This window comes from Halichoeres trimaculatus, unplaced genomic scaffold (assembly GCF_033239565.1).
Source record: "Halichoeres trimaculatus isolate MK-OKI-2021-1 unplaced genomic scaffold, fHalTri1.1 fHalTri1_scaffold_3, whole genome shotgun sequence".
Classification (NCBI taxonomy): Eukaryota; Metazoa; Chordata; class Actinopteri; order Labriformes; family Labridae; genus Halichoeres; species Halichoeres trimaculatus.
Genome location: NW_027437181.1, coordinates 37,223,641 through 37,240,673, shown reverse-complemented (window position 1 = coordinate 37,240,673; position 17,033 = coordinate 37,223,641). Strand labels below are relative to the sequence as shown.

The 17,033-nt window shown below is 42.2% G+C and overlaps 1 protein-coding gene across 2 annotated transcripts in view; it reads right to left on the bottom strand.

Moving 5' to 3' along the window:
- Nucleotides 1–17,033, bottom strand: part of cemip (cell migration inducing hyaluronidase 1) — a 108,344-nt gene that overhangs the window by 84,570 nt on the left and 6,741 nt on the right. The window lies entirely within an intron of this gene.

Genomic DNA, 17,033 nt, shown 5'->3' with positions numbered 1-17,033 from the left:
AAAGTTTTCAGCTTTTATATTATTTCATTTTTGCACATTGATCCCATCCATTGTCTAGAGGTATGTCTACCTTTTTGAAGGTCCATATTCTGCTCCTTTTCTGCAGTTTAATATGGATCATTGATGTCTTCATGAAATGGTAGTAACATGTTTTGGTCCAAAAAGCCAATAAATCAAGCACAGCAGCATTGTTTCCAGGCTCTCATAGCCCCTCTGTTCAGAATGCTCTGATTTAGTGGGCGTGACCTTCATATGTAAATGAGCCACCGCTGATACCACCCCTCTCTTCCACGTCACTGAGAGCAGCGCCATAAGCTCTGAGTGCACAATGTTTAAAAACAGCGAAACTCGTTTACCGTTACATTACAGGCTAAAACAACAGGCAAACCGCAGCTAAAGTTAGCATCCTGAAGCTAACACAGAGACAGGGGGGACGCTGAGGAAAAGCTATTACATCTGCTCCACAGAACACAGCATTTAAAATTCTCACATTTCCAGGGTCTGAGGTTTGTTGGTGGATGGTTGGTAATGCGCCTGGATTCAGGACCAGTCTATTCTCCAGCCCTCAGCCAAAAACAGCCACACTCCTCTCTTCTCTCTCCAGCAGAGGGGAGAGGAGTGGGCGGGGAGGGAGTTCAGGGGTATTTGCTCCGGTGGACCAATCAGGTCAGACTTGCTCCTGATTGGTCAAAAAAGGGAATCGCTGACATCAGCAAACCCTGGAAATTCCATACAGCTCGTTTTAGGTCAGGATTTTATATTCACAAGCACTACTAAGTACAGGTTTTGTCATTAAATATCACATTTTTTTGGGCTGGGAGTAAAGCCAAAGACCCACAAATTTAACTAAAAGACTTAATAAAGTGATTTTTGCATAATATTGGACCTTTAAGATATATGGGTACTGTTCCAACTAACACCAGAATATAAAACAATACAAAACTGCATTTTACATACATAAACCCTGGAAACAGAGGAAGTTATGAGTTTAACCCCTTCAGCACAAATCCCTCCTCCCTGTTCATCTTCATGTCTGAAGTGACCTGGTTTTCTTCTCCAGAGGGACTCCTCAAAGGAAATAGGGTAAGGGACAGCTCTCTGAAGTACTTGTTTATAAAATATATTTGAAATATTTGTAAACTAGCTTTTTTACACCTTCATACCACTGTCCATCCAAGACAGAGTGTTCCCTCAAACTCACACTGTTGAATTAAATGCCTTGACTCCTCCCTCCCCTCAACGTATCTGCATCATTTTGAATGAACCTTTGCCAAATTTCAGAGCAGCTGTTGTGGTCCACCAGAATCCTTTTCTCGGGACTTTGTTGAGATGCTGGTTTATGTGTGACGTAATGTAACGCAACAAGACAGCTCCTAGAAAACTCAACTTAACCCGCAGGACCCTCTCTGAAGTTCCATCCTGGAAGATTTATATCACTGTCAGGAACCGTTAAAAGGGACTCATGCTCATTCCCCATCAAATCCAATGAATTTAGAACCAGTTATTAATACCAAACCGTGGTGGAGCGGTAGTATAAACTTGCTTGGTGTGTGTCTGTTCAGAGTATTTATCCAGAGAGTTTTTGGCATTTGGTTCTTTAAATGATTTCCTTCTGTGACACTCTGAAGTCAACTTCCGAACACATATGTGAGGAAAAGTTGAAACCAACGCGCTGCAGGCAGAGAAGCATGTTATGTCTGCAAACAGTGCTGAAGCATTGGCTTCTTGGAATAGATTCAACACAGCTGCACAAAAAGTGTGTGTGTTTGTGTGTGTGTGTGTGCGTGTGTGTGCGTGTGTGCGTGTGTGTGTGTGTGTGTGTGTGTGTGTGGCGGTGTGGCGGTGTATGAAGGAGGGAGCATGGAAGGGACGAGAGGAATTAACTGTGAGCCTAAATCAACATCTTTTCTTTTTTTTTTATTTTACAAACTGACCACATTAGTTCCTGCCAAAGCCTGCATGCAGTCACAACACTTCTCCCATTACGTTCTAACATTCTGAAGAAATGTGACTGATAGGTCAACAAACCATCTTCACCAGAAGGACGTCTCCAGACAGGACAGGGACCCACTCATATCTCAGAGATCCGCACTGATGCCCAAAGAAAACCACCTCCTTTCACTCTGTGTGTTTTCTGAATGTGTCCTGCCAAACTGAGCATCATTAGCAAGTAAGATGAGTGGAAACACACACACACACACACACACACACACACACACACACACACAGCCAGGACTGCAGACACACGCTACAGTAGATCATCAAGTCTAATGTGAGGAGGTGAAGAGTGAAGTGTTGGTTCAGGGAGCTGGGTACAGGTTTTCCTCTCTTCTACAAATCCAGCCTAATGTTTCATTCAGCTTCATTCAAGTTAAACTTCTAATGCTGCTGGGATGCCACTTCCTCCTCTCCCTCATCATCATCATCATCATCATCATCATCATCATCATCATCATCATCATCATTATCATCATCATCATTTTTATTATAGTCATCATCATCATCAACATCATCTTTAACATCAGAATCATCATCGTCGTCATCATCATAACCATCAGAAAATTCATGCATTATCATCATCTTCATAATGACTGTCATCATCATCATCATCATCATTATCATATTCGTCACCATCATAATCCTTATCACTTTCTTAATCATCATGCTTGTCATCATCATCAACATGACAATCATCATCATCATTATTATTAGTATTAGTAGTAGTAGTAGTAGTAGTAGTAGTAGTAGTAGTGGTAGTAGTATCACCAGCATCAGCATCATCATCTTCACCATGATTGTCATTATCATTATTATCTCCATTTTTATTATTTCCATCTTCATCACTATCATGATTATTATCATTATCATCACCATCATTTGTCATTATCATCATCACCATCACTATCATCATCATCATCATTATCATCTCCATCATCACCTGCAACATCTAACTCTATGATCACCATCACTATCCTTGGTATTATCACCATCATTAGATCATCATCATCAGGATTGTCATTGCCACCATTATCATCATCATCATTACCATCGTGATTATCATCACTTACACCATTATCATCATTATTATCATCCTCATTATCATCATCACTAACATCATAATTATCATCATGGTCATTACCATTATCGTCATCATTATCACCATCACTATCATCATTACCATCAATATTATCATGTCCATCATCATCATTATCATCATCATTATCGTCATCATTATCATCATCATTATCATCTTAATCAATAAACTGATGCTACCAGGATCAGAGCTGGGGTATGAGCCTTTACAACACCTTAAAAGCTACAGAAGTCAAAGAAAACAATTCAGCAGATGAGCTGTGTTTTATCATTTACAGTCACACAGGAAGAATGACAGTACACCCAACGACCTGACTGTTCTTAGAGAGCTGCTCTCAGATTGAGTCTAAAATGATCCCAGATGAGATCCAGTTTAAGCTCTGCAGGTCCAGAGAGCTAAATGTTGGTCGTGTTGTTCCCATCCGGCACTTATGAATGGGCTCCTCAGTCTCCATGAGACATGTCACATGTTTCAGAGTGTGAGTGGTTCCATACGGTTGCTGAACACCTGAGAGGGGCTTAAAGAGTTCCGCGTCTTGGGATAAGTTTAATATTCTTGACTTTAAAAATTGATTTAACTGAGGGAGAGCAGTCTGTGGCATGTTGTACAGCACAGATCTGGGATAAGTCCCTCTCTTTGTATTATTCCCCATCTGTCTAAAAGTTTAAAATCAAGAGCTAACCTCAAAAAATGTATGAAAAGTTCAATCTCAAAGGACTCCCAAACAGTCGGAGGGAGCATCCAGTCTGTGGTGAAGTCTGTGACTGACACAGCTGCCAGATTTGGTGTGGGCGGTTGGTGGCTCTAACAACCTGTAAAACACATCACTGTGTTCATCAGAGTCTCCAGATTCTCACGATGTTATTGTTTTTCTGATAGCCCTGACGGTTTCCCTGCAGCTTTAGCAGATTGACCCTACGTTTCGCTTGTTTATCAGATCAAAGTTATTTAACAGGTGCAGCCCTCCACAGCCTAACCAGCAGGTTGGCATGGAAACCTTTCATCTCACACAGCTGTTTATACTAACAAATCAAAATAATCAGGAACAAAGACATGTCTGTGCTCTGTCTGTCACTCACAAACATAAGGACTTTTACTTTACTCATTTACTGATACTCCCATCACTACTTCAGTTACTTATAATACCATACACCCCTCTTTGGCTTTCTCTACATGCTCCACTATTCACACAACTTTTTCCCAACCTTGTAATTCTCAAACTACTTCTTCTCCTTTGTCTTCTTCTTGTCTCCTGCTACTTTAACTTCTGTACTGTTTTTTACTATTTCTGCTACTTCTCCTTTTCCCCATTTCACATTTTCAGCTCTGTTTTACTGCGTATATCATTTTTTTTTTCATTTTCCTTCTTCAGCTTTGGCATTTCAATGCATTTGCTGCAAGGAAATGCAATTTCTCTGGTTGAAAATGACATTTAGAGCCTCTGACCAACATGAAACTGCCATGTCAGCCACCTTGTAATTCTCCCTCTAGTGATACACCATTGACCGGACCACCAATAGCAGCGTGGGGCACCACTTGTGGTAATGGATTGGTTAAAGTTTAAAAAATTAAAAAAATAATTTAAAATGTATTCTGTCCTGTCAGTCCCTTTGTTGTTTTTCTTTAATCATGAATGCTACTGATTATCAATAATGTATTAAACTTTTTTCATGTTGTACTGTACAACAGTACAACGGTTGTACTAATGAAATGTCTGTATTCTTGATGTATTGATAAGAAATAACCAATCTGAGAAAATATATAAAGTAAAACACTGTGGCAGCTTAAAATAATTTATTAAAATCTCACTCTGTTGAATTTTTAGTAGGATTCACTTATTTAATCCTAATCACATTTTATCAGTTATTAATAAGATCCCTGTATCTTGAGATTTTCAAGTATGAAGAACTGTCTGACATTTGTTTGTCCTGACGTTGCGGTATTATTGCTTTCTAGCTGCATGCTGTCGCACGTCCGACAGGCCACCATGTACCACAAAAAGCACTCGGCAACAGATTTTACAGCGTCCTTTAAAATCGTTTCACTCACACTGTCAAGCCATTCATTTGAACATTCCCCCTCGCGTCTGTGCTTTTGCATCCTTTGCTTTTCAATGGGGCACGGTGTGGAGTGCCAGATGCAGCTACAGCCACAGACATGTTTACTAATGATTTCCTGTGACTTTCTCTCACCCAATTAATGATGAGCACTCATTCCACACTTAAAATCATCCAATCAACTACCGTTTCTAGTGGGGGGATGCAAACTCATGTTGAATTCAGGCAGAGTGGTGCTGCGTTCAAGAAAAACTGGAAATACTGGACAAATGCGTCCCGTATTAATGTAAAAGGGGACCCAACGCTTAAGTGTGAAATACGGGGAGATTCCATATTCTACAGGACGGGTGGCAACTCTAGCTGCATACCGTCCACCGCAAGCAAATGGTGAGAGCAGGCAGCAGGGATGAAAGACAAACATTAGTGAGTCCTCTGTGCTGTGATTTCTCAGAGATCCAGTTAGTGGGATGAAAGAGACTTTCCTAGAGAAAATGAGAGCCACTGGCTTAACGAGGCACAGACGTAGGCAGCTCATCAAGGACTCTGTTTGTTATGACTTAGAGGGTTTGGATCCCTCTTCTTGCTCAGGTAAACTACAACACCATTACTGTTATGCTGCGGCCTCACCGGACGCGAATTGGCTAATTTAAACGCGCGTCATACCTGTCGCATGAAAGCCCCAGCCTTGGAGATCACAATCAAGGTCTGTAGCCTCCCCCTGATAATCCACCTCCACTGTCCCTGCCTGGCTGTTCCCTGCAACCTCATCCTAGACCCCCGACCCATGTTCCTGGAGGTCTCCCTGGGGATAATGAAGGGGTCGAGGAAAGAGAGGACCGCAGAGAACTTCCATCTTTTCCCTGGCTCTGTCCCTGCCCCGCTCCTTCCTCCTCTGTATCAGGAAGGTGTCCCTTAGGATCTTCCATTTTTTACGACAAAACTCCACTGAGAAAAACGCAGTCGGACTTAGTGATGACCCATGCAGGCAAATCCAGCTGGAAACTAAAATTTATAGAACTTACCTTCAAAACCTGTCTCGGTACGTGACACAGGTGTGTCAGCACTGACCATGGAAAAAAGACCAAACCTCACTGAAGACAAAGGTTTCCATAACTGTTTCTTAAATGAACATTCAGTGAATTAAAAAAGGTAGTGCTGATATTTAGAGTAACAGAGTAGTGAAACAGATAAGCTTTAATCTGTGGAGTTTAAAGTGAGCACTTTATTTGAATGAGTCAGCTTCTCATTCCTGAGGCTCTTCCTCTACCATCTGTGAGATGAAGACTCATGACAGCTCCTTTGAGTTTCATAACACACCGAAGAAACCTACGGTCAGCAAAGCCAAACTAAACATGAGCGAAGTTACTTTAAGAAAGATGGACTTAGTATTCTGTTTCAGAGCATAACCAGGTGGGACAGAGAGACCAAACAGAAACAGGTGTTGTTGACGTAACAGAGGAGAGGAAAGGATATTCAGGGTATGAGGCTCTTTCCTTTTTGAAAGCTGGATCAGCCATTCTTCGAATAAAAAATACCTCTTTTCATGGTTCTAGCCTTTAGCAGCTCAGCTTTCTAAGCTTTAAATGTCATCAGCCCTAAAAGACACATCCTGGTAAGACTGTCACTGAGCTGGAGCTCATCAACAGCAACAACAGCAACGCTGGATATGGATTAACATCACAACCTCCCACCCCACCCCACCCCACCCAGCTGAAGTTAAGCAGAGACAGCAACTACCATCCAGTTTACCAGTCACCAGGTCCCAACAAACTACACTTAAACACAGCCAAAGAATAAGATTGTCTCCAGCCTGAGCCATCAAACAGAGGATCAGCTGAAGTCACTTGAATTATGTGCGCTCTGCCTGTCATAACAGGGTATTTGTGCCTCATGCAGACTTAACTTCAAAGGAGGCCTTAGACTGTGCTGGTTTGCTGGATGTTGTTCTAGCTCTTAGTGAGACGCTGACTTACAAAGCTGCTAATAGCTTCATGAGTTTAAAGGCTTCCCAAGCAAAACACTCTCCTCACTGTGGATGTGGACTCATCCTCTTTGCATAAATGGAAGGAAGGAAAAAAGATCTTCTTACCAAGTAAACTGGAATACAGGAGAGTGAGCGTGAACCTTTCAGCGTTAGATAACATGAACTGTGCTGGGGCAAAGAGGATGGAGCTCTGAGTCTGACCCTACTCTACTCTGCCCTGTCCCTTTGGCTCTGAAAGCCCTGTTAGTCTGAACACACATTTGGGACTGCCACTTAGTGTGCTCTAACAGGTAGAGATAGGTGGAAAAGGTGTGTGTTACACGTGTTTGCTGTGCATGTTGCTTGGTGTTTGTGACACAGTAAGAAACTAGAGCTAAGTGGCTTTTCTTGTGTTTTCATCCTGCAGTGAGCTGGAAGTGTGTTCCCACTCTCATCCAAATGTCTGTAAACCTTCCCTGCCCAGGCCCCAATACACACAGAGAGCACAGCGCAGGGAGCACCACTGGCTCATTCTGTCTGAGAGGGCACCCTGGCTCACAGCATGAAGGTTTGAAGCAGATCACCCAAAGTACACCAGAGATGCCCCTGCAGGTCGGAGCCTCCCTAGATCAGATAAACAAGCCTTCAGTTTTTGCCCAGTGCCTTAAGAGAGGTGCGTTTACTTCTCCAAAGTTGATGAAGTGGAACAGGAAAATGTAAACAAAAGCCATATATCAACATCAAGGAACATTCAAAATAAAACAAATCAGACAGCAATTAACTTCACTACAAAAACAAATGGCCGAATCAGCTGAGGTTTTACAGCCTAGTATGTACCCACAGAGGCTTCTCTGGGATATATAAGATCATCCATTCATCCATCCATTTATACATCCATCCATTCATTCATCCATTTATCCATCGCTCCATTCATCCATCCATCAATCCATCCATCCATCCATCCATCCATCCATCCATCCATCCATCCATCCATCCATTCATCCATCCATCCATCCATCCATCCATCCATCCATCCATCCATCCATCCATCCATTCATCCATCCATCCATCCATCCATCCATCCATCCATCCATCCATCATCCATACCTTCATCCAACCATCTATCCATCCAATCAACTATCCATCATCAGTCCATTTATCCATCTATCAGTTCATCCATCCATTTAAGTATCACTCCATTCATCCATGAATCTATGAATCCATCCATCCATCTTCCCATCCATGCATACATCTATCAATTCACGTGTCCATCTATTTGTACATCTATCCATCCATAATCCATACCTTCATCCAACCATCTATTCATCTAATCATCCATCCATCCATTAATTCAATTATTCCCCCATCCATCCTTCCATCCATCCATCCATCCATCCATTAATCCATCCATTAATCCATCCATCCATTCATCCATCCATCCATCCATCCATCCATCCATCCATCCATCCATCCATCCATCCATCTATCCTCATGAAGACAACCTGAAAATCGAAATCCTGACAAGCAGAACCACATCCATGCAACACAGAATTGAGACAGAGCTTAAGATGTACCAAGAGATACCACCATTGCTGATGTCTGATGACCCTGCCACCTGGTGGTGGAACAACAGAGCCACGTACCCCTCTCTACCAGAGGTGGCCTTTTCATATTTGTGTGTACAGGCATCCTCAACTCCTAGTGAGAGGGTTTCCTCCACAGCTGGAGACACCATTTGCACAGAGAGATCACGCATACTACCACAAAAAAGCTGATTTTTCTTAACAAAAACTGTTGAGTTGGACACTTTAACACAAACTTTTGTGGGTTTTTTATGATTTTGTTTTTGGTTGCTAACACCTGAAATGCACTAAATAGACCTGAGGATACATTTTACCCGCAGTGCCACCACAGATGCCTTTTATTTTTTATTTCTCATGGATGTTTCAATGTTTTACTTTTATTTAAGGCAGCTGTTAACCTCTTTGCTGCTCAGACATAACTTGACTTGTGTGCAGAATGTACACTGCACCATGAGAAGCACTTTAGTTTTTATGTCACAGTTTATTTCTCAGGAATATCTACTGATTGTAAGCAGCTATTATTTACTGAATGTTTCTTGATGTTTATTTGTTGTTTTACAGTGAATGCAATGCAGTTTAGTGTTCTAGCACTTGTGCTGCTCAGAATTCTATTTTTGTTTGCAATTTTCCTAAAAGGTAAAGGAACAAAGCTACTTTGGTTAAATAAAATACTGACATATTTGTCATTCCATCCATCCATCCATCCATCCATCCATCCATCCATCCATCCATCCATCCATCCATCCATCCATCCATCCAATCAACTATCCAACCATCCATCCATACAGTCCCTGTGTTTCACAGTAAAGCTGAGTGGTTGAAGTTGGTTGTAATCTTTCATGACACATGACAGCATTGACTTTAAACCAACATTCCTTCAGTAATGTCAGCTCTTAAAGATGTTTTTCGACTCACTCCTTTATAACAAAAAAAATGTCTTCAAATGTTGAAAAATATGCTGTTACACAAAGCAAAACAGAACACACTGCTGAGCTTCATCGTTAAACCAACATCCAGATGTTAGCTAATGAGTGTTTTCCTACACACCTGGTCATTTTCCTCCTGCAGCTTTACTCTTCAACCTTTAAGTACATAGTGTCCTCACACACACACACACACACACACACACACACACGCACCCACGCACGCACGCACGCACGCACGCACGCACGCACACACACACACACACACAGACACACAGACACACACACACACACACACACACACACACACAGCTCAGCACTTATAGTTCGAGCATGAATACCTTCCACTGCATTGTTGTCATTTTACAAGTCTAATCCTCAATTCACTGACCTGTCCTCACTTGTACCTAAGAAGACAAATACACACACACACACACACACACATACAAAGAGCACTGCCATGTGTTTCAGTGCGTTCATAATAACATTATTAAGAGCTTAATCTCCAGTCTGTACATGCTGGGAAGTGCTTAAGGACAGCCGGTAAAACCTGGGCTGGGGGAGCTGAGTAGTTCCTCTGCTCTCTGTCTGTGTTTGTTTTTGTGAGCGTGCAGAGACAAAAAAAAAACACACCGTGTTACCTGTGTAAATTCAGTCTGACCTGCTGGTCTGAATGAACTCAGACAGTCTCAGATTAAATAATCAGATTAAGCAGCTACTGTGTTTCTTTAGGTGGTGTTATCTTTGAATATCATCAGAGCAGTTTGATTTTTCTCCCTCTAAGACAGAGTGATCAGGGGGGCGAGGTGCTGGTCTGCTCTCAGTTCTTCTAGGGGAAGCAAGCAGGGCTACCTTGGGTTCTGCAAGAATAACTAAAAGCCAGCTACTCTGACATGTCTAACATGAACTGTTAGAGTAACATCTGGATGTTCCATGTGTTGACTCTTTCTGAGGGGTTTCTGTAAAACCAGTCCCTCAGTCAGCTCAGACCTCCTCGGTCCACCATCACACACTGATGAAACCAAAGCTCACCTGTCCCTCAGGTGTCTCCTGATCCCAGATGATCAGTGGTCAGTTTTCTGCAGTGTTACATGCATAAACATCAGCAAACTCTGCTTCTGACCAAGGAACATGTTCTCCATTAGAGGGAAATATAAAGGAAATTTGTCAGGATGGTTTTATGACAGGATCAGGATCTGGATTTGATCAGGATTGGTTTTCAGATTCAGACTATTTTGACCTCAAACAACATTTTAGACCCAGATATTTCTGATCCTGCACCCGAGACTCTTTTTCTGCTCTGTGTCCTGACTTTAACCTGGTCTGTGTCCTTTGATGTGTTTTTGAACTCATCCTGATGAATCTATTCATTTAACGACATCAGCTGGGCTGGAGACTAACACTCAAACACGGAGCCAGAAGAAAACTTAACCATATCTTACAAAATCAAAAGAATCACACATTCCTGCTAAGGTCTCTTGCTCACACATGATTTCTATTTCCCTCGTTTCCACTTCTCCAACAGCAGCTACCTGTAATCAGCAACTCATCCCATCCTACCGGTCAAACCTGAAATGTAAAACTAATCAAAGTGATAAAATAGACAACTTCGTCTTCTTCTCATTCTGCCAAACACCCTTTAAATCTTTGGTCTATGATCTGAAACCCAGTTTGGCTGATGAGACACATTTGAAAAACGCAGCCCCACTCTCCCCTCCCCTCCGTGTTCCAAGATCCCGCCCCCCAGCTCGTATCGCCCTTCTTCGCCTCCTAACAACACGCCCCCTCCAACAGAGCAAGAAGCCGGCCAGCAGAAAATGTAACAAACAAGACAGTCATCCTCCTTGTAACACACAGTGGTAGCTTTTTCAATTGGACCGGTGCGATCAAAACCATGAGTTAGCCGGCAAAGCAGGTCTGGCGTTGCCACTGCCAGCTGGTCAGAGCAGAGCCGACTGTGGGCGAGGCTTTACCTTTCTCGGCATGTCTTCACCAGCTCAGTTTACAATGCTAAAGATGTGTGGCTAACTTATGCTAAAATCTATTGACAGAGCCGACCCGTTCCGACCAGCAGCGTTCAGTCATTAGCCAGTATAGGCACAGACTAAACAGAGTTATTCAGCTGACATCTCCCACTGTGGTAAACAAAGTCATTACCTGTTCAACAGAAACTCAGCTGTCTCAGCGTCAGTCTTCAGTCCCAAATCCCTCTGCAGCTTTTTCCACCGGTCGTACATTTCTCCAATATTCAGTCTCTGTTGGCACCTGTATCGCTCATAATTCTTCCTTGCTTCAGCCTTTTCCTTGAAACTTTTTTCATTTTCTTCTCTTCCCTGTGGAGGGTAACAGTAACAGCTTCCTGGTTTGGGTCTTCTCTGGCTCCATGATGCTTCAGTAGCTGAGCAGCTAGCTGACGTGAGAGGGGTAGTGGAGAAGGACGAGGTGGGACCATGGGCAGTATGGTGCGAAGCGAGGGAGACATGGGATTGGATGGACTCCCATGCCATGCACGGTTCGGATTAGTCAACTAGTATGCAGCTTTGCAGCGGATATACTGAATGGATTTTTTTCATTATTTTTGGTCTGTATATTGTGTAGATTGGAACATAACAGCCCTATAAACGGTGTTATTAAAATGTACAAAGCTTCCAAATCATACACCATAGCTTTAAGACAGACAGTAGTCCCCTTCATGCATTTATCTCAGCACACTGTCATCTCTCTGCATTATTAAGTGGCAGCAGCTGGACACAAACTGCTGCCAAACATGTGTAAGCTCCTCTCTGCCACTTCAGCAGTTTTTCCCGGAGTCATTACACATTTAAAGTTTTCGCGTGTGGAGAAAGAATCATTACTGACACTGCTCAACCCTTTCCTCAGTGAAGGGATGGTGGCTGTCGATGCAAAGCGCGCCACGCCCCCTCACACATTAACCCAACCACTGCATCCTGACAGCTACCGGGCAGAGCCAGGCTTGGTCTCAGAGCTGGCAGCTCACAGTGGTATGGCTTTGGTGCTGTAACCCTTGCCTACTGGGCTATGAATAAACACTCATTATATGCCATTATTTGTTAAAGTGGAACTCTGTTTAAAGAAGCCAGTAAGTAAGGGCCTCACATCTTTGACCAGAATCCAACTAAACCATCCAGTATTCCCAGTTTGTATTTCACTTGCCTGCAGCAGCGTATCACTATCCTGAAGCGTTACACATCTGGAAGAAAGTCTCACTCCAGCATTCCTGGGAAATATCTTTGTCTGAAATATTTCCTGGATGAAGGAGACTAAGAATAGTTTAGGAGAGCTAACTGAAGGCAGGTTGTGTTTGGAACATGGTGACGGGAACTTCACAGACAGATCACAGAGAGAGAGACCGCTGTGTCTCCTCCTCAGTCATTCAGGCTGACCCTCTGTTGTCTCATTTCGCTTCTCTTCATCAATTCACTCATCTTTCTTTTCTTTTTCTCAATCAGCAGATCTATGCTGTTTACACGTCTCACTCCTTAAGAAGCCCAGACAGAAGTGTGGTTTTTCCTTTCATGCATCCATCATTCAGGTCCTGGCAGACGAACGGGGATACTGAAGCACATGCCTGTGGCCCTGCGAGGAGATTTGGCAAAAACCGGCAACAATAGTCAAAGCAGCTCCAAAATGAAGTCCAGGTACGGATAGAATACTCTTTCCAGACCTTTCTCCCCACTCCACCAGACGATTTTCAGTATCTAATACCTGCTGAAACCAAGCCCTAAACTGGCGCTTTAGTTTGTGAAGGTGAACTTGTCTGAAGAGGTCATAAAGTGGAGCTGCACATTTTTTTATTATGTGTTTCAACAAAAATGAATAAAAAAATGATGGCTAAAGACATGTCTTTAGTTTATTAATTTCATTTAACTCAGTCCAGCTAGTTTTGATTTTAAAGCGACTGTGAGGAGGATCTGGTTTAAATGGACTGCAGCGCCACCTTTTGGCCTGGAGTCTCACACACACTGTGGTAAAGATGGGACTCTTAACAAGGCGTGTGTTTGTTCTGGGAATGAATTAAGATTAGAGCTTCTTTTTAATTCTACTTTTCTTTGTTCAAGAAAACTTTTTACCAAATACAACCCCACAAGGTAAGGTATTTATCAACAGTTAGGTAGAACTACACTTTGAAATGTGACAACAAGCTTTGTCAGTTTGTACCGTAGTTTAGTAGCCTGCAGAGAGGAACCCTCTGGGCCTTCAAGGTATTCAGTGAAGGCCTAATAAAAAATATTGAAAGAATTTTTGTACTCCTAAATAATTATTTTATTTTGTTTAATTTTGTTTTTATTTATTTATTTTACTTACTAAAATCATAGCAATGAGTTTTATACTATTTTTATAAACTTGTCCTGGCAAACAGGGGGTTAATATAATAAATGGAAAATGGACCAATCACAATTTTCCTTTAGATGGTATCTGGGCAAATCAGCGACACATTCTGGCAGATGTCAGATTAAAGCCGTTTGTCATAATGGAAAGTTAACCTGACAGCAGCTGGAAGTTTGATGCACATCTTACAAGTCAACAAAAACCACCCTTAACATCTGATACTGAGTATATATCTGGCTTCTCTCATTTCATTAAAGTCAAAGAAAAAAAAGAGAAAAAAGACAGAAAATAAATGTATGTTACTCTGGATGTACCTGTTATTTCCCATATTTCTCTGTTTTAGTCTTTATTTTTAACCTGATCTAAAAAGATGGAGTACATTATTGTAAGGAGGATGAGGAGGAGACACCGGGAGAGTATACAGTATATCACTAAAGGTACGCACGATTTAAGCATAAATTTGTGCGTATGCACTGTTTGTGAATGAGGCCCATTGTGAGCATAGTGATTGATTTTAAGTTAATTTTTTTCAATTTTATATCTTAATTTTTTAATTGTTCGAAGTTGTGTTAGGTGTTGCAGTGTTCAGGCACATGATAAATTTGTAATCCCGCAAAACTATCAATATACTGAACTTCCATGTCACATGATTCTGGCTATTGTTTTTATTTCTTTGTTTGATTGTTTATTGCCACGCGGGGTCCCATGGTCCTACTGAAGGCCCAGTGGCTGGGGCCAGGGTTCGCCACTGGTAGCCCGCTATATTTAGGGCTACTCACAGCCCTGTGCTCTGAGAGGTGTCTGTGATGTGTAACGTTAGTAAATCCTGTTTATGTCCTACCAGTGCTCTTCTACCAACTCCAACCTCACCAATCAGAGCTAACGTAACCTCACTCTTCATTTTATTGATAGACTCTCAAGTTTGAACAGACCACTGCAGAATAACTGCTGACTGTGTCTTAGCCTTTAGCATTTTTTGGCCTTAAGCTTCTCTGTTGGCCTTTAGCTCCTCTTTTAGCAGTCAGCGTTTTTTTTTAGCCGTCCTCTTTTAGCCTTTGGCAATTAATTTAGCCTTAAGCTCCTCTTTTAGCCTTTAGCTTGTGCTCTATGCCTCTCCTGTTTAGCTTTCTTCTGCTCTTCTGACCTTTTCTGTCTGACAGTTAGGCTCCAGTGTCCACCATCACTACAAAATTAATCACAGAAATCATTTTCAGCAGAGAAAAACACAGATCTCTCTTCTCTCTAAATTTCACCAGCTGGTGTGGTATTGTCATAGGGACTTAGAGGTGCTGTAAATCAATCTGGTCCTGCTCGACCCGGTCAGGAAGCTAAAAGTAGCATGTAGGAATTTTGAAGTGTGGGTTAGGATCAGGCATATATCTCGAAGGGAGACTTCTTCAAGAGCACTTAGAAACTCCTCACAAGGATTTTAGAGTCATCTAATCTATTTACCTGCTCTCCTGTGTGAAGCCCTTTGAACTGTGTGTATGCAATCATGCTTAAATCAAAGGCTGCCCTGAACACATCTGTCACCAGACGTGTGAGACTAAGAGCAGAAGTATCAGACTCTAACGTGACTGTCTCGTGTTTTTCCCCCTTTCAAATTATTGTTTCCAGTAAAGGACTCAGTCCAGCGTGCTGCGAGGCTCGGCAGGAACACGCGACAAATGTCTGTTGTCAAACTAATCACATCATGTTTAAATCACTTCTCATGTTCTGTTAGACTGAGCTGTTCAGCTCCAGAAAGGCAGGATGAGAAACTGTGTCCGAGCAGCAGGACAAACCATGGGGAACAGAGATGGCCTAAACCTGAGCCTTATCTTCCCCTCAGAGCTTTTTGGACTTCTCTCTCTCTCTAGATAATTATCCACTCAAATGGAGTCGGATGAACTCAGAGCCCTTAGGTTTACTGACACATTAGAGTCAAGCAGCTAACTGCTCATCCATGGCCAACATAAATGAGGAGATTGGCTAAAATGACCATCATTGATCAATGAGCTGATACTTGAGATCTGGATCAGGACATCCCCAACGTTAACGGTTCATCCTCAGATACAGCACACTCATCCTATTTTACTGAAACACATTATTTGGTGACGTGATACTAACGACCTAATTCTAACTGAACAAACGCAGGGGAACCCTCAGGCTGACCAAATGTGCCCATGATCAAACATGTATGATATGGAGGAGGGCTCTGTGGCAGACCCCATCCATCCCAACAGAGGCAGAGAGGAATCAGAGCATGTCACATTAAAGGCAGTCAGAGAAAAAATGTCTGGAAGGAAGCCACTGCAGCAGTCAGCAGTGTGAGTGCTGAAAACTGAAGTCCTGCTAAGCTTTGATATTTAATACACATCTCTTTCTTGAGACCTGGAGTAAATCATCAGTGACTGAAGATGTGATTTATTCCTTAAATTCAGGTAGATACAAAAAGTTGTCAAAACTTGAGATCCACACACAAAAATGTGTGCTGAATCTGAAGAGGAGCTGCAGCCAAACAGGAAGAGGCTGGCCAGGCCCCAGCCTGAAGCTGTCACAGCTTCTTTAAAGGCGTGTCAGTAAAATGATGAGTGGGAAAGATGCACAACCAGCACAGTCTCAGAGCCCAGAGGTCCAAAGTCCTTTTTCATTTTATTTTTCATTTAATTTGGGAATCAAAGACCCAGAGTCTGGAGGAGGAGTGCAGAGGCTCAGAATCCAAGCTGCTGGAAGTCCACAGTAGAGTCTCCACTAATGGTATGAGGAGGCATGTCATCTGCTTCTGTTGGTCCACTGGGTTTTCTGAAGTCCAAAGTCAAAGCAGACATTTACCAGAACAACTTAAAGCACTTTTTTTTATTTTTTATAGAGCATCAGTCTCCCAGTAAATGAATAAATCTAAATTTCATTGTATTAAGAGTGTTCAGTGCCTCCCCTGCCAAGTAACTGTTGTGTTTTTCGTTTCATAAATATAGGAAACGATAGTCAAAAATATCATTAAAATGCAGAGTTCTATTTTAACAGCATAAAAAATTGTGGCCGGCTATACAGGGGCCCAGCAATATTTCTTTTCATGGGGCC